This window comes from Haplochromis burtoni, unplaced genomic scaffold (genome assembly GCF_018398535.1).
Source record: "Haplochromis burtoni strain Fernald_Lab_line unplaced genomic scaffold, NCSU_Asbu1 Contig_2335, whole genome shotgun sequence".
Classification (NCBI taxonomy): domain Eukaryota; kingdom Metazoa; phylum Chordata; class Actinopteri; order Cichliformes; family Cichlidae; genus Haplochromis; species Haplochromis burtoni.
In genome coordinates, this window is record NW_024584696.1 from 7246 (window position 1) to 11332 (window position 4087).

The following is a 4087-nucleotide window of genomic DNA, read 5'->3' on the forward strand; positions in this document are numbered from 1 at the left end:
TGGGCTATAATGGTTGTATTGATGTATAGCAACTTGAAATGCTCCCAAAAATGGCTCCACAGCATGTAAAAATATAATATAAGCTCTGGCGGACTTGGTTCTATAGTAGGTCTTAAAGGGTTAATGTTGGTTTAAAATGGAGCACTGTAACAAAAAATAATTTCCCCCAGGGATTAATAAAGTATTCTGATTCAGTTTCTAACTCCTCACCTTGCCTAAATGACAATATTCACTGCTTAAAACGTGATTGTCATAAAGCTGAGCACTTGTGGAAGAAAACTCATGTAAATGCTCATCTTCTTTACTTAAAGCATCTGTTAGTTTCTTTTAACAATGCAATTAGAGAGCTGAGGACTGCCTATTTCTCTTATCTAGTTGCAAAGAGTAGAGGTAATCCTAGTTTCATTTGGCACCATTACTGACATTATTCCACCTGCTGCCCCTATCACTTCCAACTTTCTTGCATTCTTAGTGATATAAGAAATAATTTTTCCCTATCAGCTCATGCATTGTCAGCTCCTAATCCAGCTTGGTCTGTATTTTAGATAGTTTTTCTCCTCTTTCACTATCCGAGCTAAAAATAGATATCTCAATGAAAGAATCATCCTGTTCGCTTGACTGTTTGCCTGCATCGTTATAAAAAAAATGTCTTCCATTCTATTGGTCCCTGTGTGCTCACCATAATTAACACCTCACTGACATCTGGTAAAGTCCCTGCTAATTTTAAAAATGCTGCTGTACATTCCCTTAAAAAAACAAAGTTAGACCCTTCTCTTACCAGCAGTTACAGGAGAATTTGAAAACTACCATTTACTGCTAAGATTTCAGAAAAGGATGTGGCTAAGCAGCTTATAGCAATTTTGTACAAACATAATATTCTTAACAAACTTCAGTCTGGCTTTCGTATAACCCATTCTACTGAAACAGCCCTTCTCAGGGTCTCCAATGATATTTTGATGCAAAACGATGCAGGAAAATGTTCTCTTCTCCTGATGTTGGGCCTCACATCGGCCTTTGATACAGTTCGATATAATATCCTACTTGAAAGGCTGAAGCACTGGGTTGGTGTATCTGGGTCTGCCTTAGAGTGGTTCTCATCATATCTGTATGAAGGTTACTTTTTTTGTGGCAGTTTCTAAGTACAGGTCATCTTCCACGTTAATGTCCTATGGTGTGCTGCAAGGCTCTGTACTGGGCCTTTATTGTTCTTAATGTATCTGCTTTCCTCCAGCATATTTTGAACCCTTTTGAGGACATCTGCTACTACTATGCTATTGATATCCAGTTAAACATTTCTTTCAACCCCTAAGATGTTTCTAAGCTGGAGATTTTGAATGAGTGCTTAGAATCCATTAAAGTTTGGATGGCTGACAACTTCCTCCAATTTGATGAATGAAAGAATGAAGTCCTTGTATGTACCCCTGTTAAACACATACCTAAGATAATGAATTCTCTTGGTCCCCTTGCCACATTTGTGAAATCGTCTATCAGGAACTTAGGGGTAATTTTTGACCCGGATCTCACGCTGGATGTTCATGTCAAATCTCTGGTTGGGTCCTGTTTTTATCACTTAAGAAACATTTCTAAACTAAGCCCTATTGTATCTCGTAAAAATTGGAAATTGTCATTCATGCTTTCATTTCATCAACATTTTATTGGAGTTACAGGAAATGTTTTACCATGGCTGAGATCTTACGTGTCTGGGAGATCTCAGACTGCTCGTTTTAAAAAATGATCTCTCTGAGACCTGTGCAGTGGGGCATGGGGTGCCTCAGGGCTCTGTACTTGGCCCATTGCTGTTCTCTCTGTGTTCTTTTACGCTCTTTTAATGTAACTTTTCATTGTTGCACTGACGACCTGCAGCTTTTTGTTCCTTTAACCATTGGAAATTGTGCTGAAGTGTCGAAATTGGAATCATGTCTCCTTATCGGATAATTTCCTGCTTCTTAATACTGATAAGACTGAGTTGATGGTCACTTAACAACAAATATTTCAATACTTGTCCCAAAATTTCACCTTGAAAATTGATGACAATGTCATAAATTGAAGGGACAAGGTTAAAATCTTAGGTGTGTGTGGTTCGACATGGTGCTTTCTTTCGAGTCTCATGTAAAAGAGATAACAAAGACCGCTTTTTATCATTTAAGGAACATAGCTAAAATCAGACAAGTTTCATCAAGCAACACTGCAGAGGTTCTTCTCCACACATTTGTGTCTTCACGTATCTATTATTGTAATGCTCTTCTTTCTGGGCTACCAAAGAAAAGTTTCAAATGTCTACAGATGGTGCAAAATGCAGCTGCTCGTATTTTAAATAAAACTGGAAAATTTGAGCACATTACCCCTGTATTGAAATCCCTTCTTTGGATACCAGGTTCGAGCAGATTTTAAGGTCCTGCTGCTCACCTAACAAGGCTTTAAATGGTTTGTCCCCCGTTATACCTCTCTGATCTTTTGCACCCTTGTGTTCCATCCCATCCTCTCCGATCCCAGGATTCTGGCCTTTTAAAAGTTCCTAGGGCCAGAAAATAAAAACTATTGCGGAACATGCTTTTGCTTTTCGTGCCCCATTTTTGTGGAACAACCTCCCTCAAGATATTAGGCAGGCATGGCCTTTGGAGGTTTTTAAAACTCCTCTAAAGTTGAAGACCCACTTGTTCAGCCTATCCTACATGTCTTAATTCTATGCCATTTAGTTTTTTACATTTTTATAATTTGTAACTTTTATTATGTTTTTAACTTGTATTGCTATGCATAACTTTCATTTATTTATCTCTTTATTTTCAAATAGCCATACAGCACTTTGTCTGAAAGCATTTTATAAATAAAGTCATTATTATTATTATGTTTAAACAAAAACTCCTTGGAATGTCTGCAGATTGTTCAAAAGTCTGCAGCTGGACTTCTAACCAAAACATTTAACTACTCTCATGTAACACCATTGCTAATACAGCTGCACTGGCTCCTCAATAAATCCAGAGTCCATTTCAAGATTCTGATACTGACTTATAGAGCTCTCCATGGATAAGCACCTGCCTATATCATTGAACTTCTGCAGCCTTATATCTCTGGCAGTTCTCTTAGATAATGTAATCAGGGTCTACTTATCATTCATCATACAAGACTGATCACTGAAGGAGACAGAGCTTTTGCCGCTTTAGCTCCCAGACTGTGGAACCCACTCCGATTGAGCTTAAGATCTCTGGACTCAGTAGCTACTTTCAAAAAAGAACTAAAAACACATCTTTCTAGAATTGCATTTTTTAAAATGTTGTCTGTTTTTGTTTTATACTTTTTTGTCCTTGTATGAAAACTCTTTGATATTTTTATCTAGAAAGGTGCTATATAAATAACGTTTTACTTACTTACTTCCAAAACTCCATTACTACCAAGACTGTGTCAATGTGTTGTGGCGCGCCTGGGAGCGGGGCCCGTTGCAAGACAAGGGGAACCCAGTGGCTATCTTTGATTACACCGAGAGCGTTGCCAAAGTTCGCATCACTTTTAACGACGTGAGGAACCTGCTTCGAGGGCGTCAAGATGTCCGGTATTATGTTTCCAGATAGACTTTGTATATCTTTCAGGGGCGAGAGTAAGGGGTTTCTAGATTCAGAGAAGGCAATGTTATACGTAAAAAACATTGTCTCACCAAGTGAAGCTGTCGGGTGAAGTTCCCCTCCTGATTGACTTTTGTCTCTAGCTAGTCCCTGGTGATGAGGCTTTGCAAGACGCAAAGTTTGGTGGACAGTGTAATTACTTCATTAATCCCACATCTTGTTTAGGCTGGATAAATGACATTTGCACTACTCAACGTCTTTATTAAGGTGCTATGTTATTCCATTCTGAGCTATAGCCAGGCGGCTGCCAGTTTTGTTTTCTCTTGGTCCTAGTGTTTCCCAATGCCAGCATTTCTATGTGTGGTCTTGTTCAGATGGGGTTTCAGGGTCACTGGGTTTACATGGTGACTTGGCTTGGGATACTGCCAGAATTTATTTACTTTTTTCTTTTTCTCTCCTTCTTGGAGTCTGGGTGTGCAAATACATTCATAATGTTGTCAAAGGAGCTTGCAAAGAAAAGCGTCTGGACT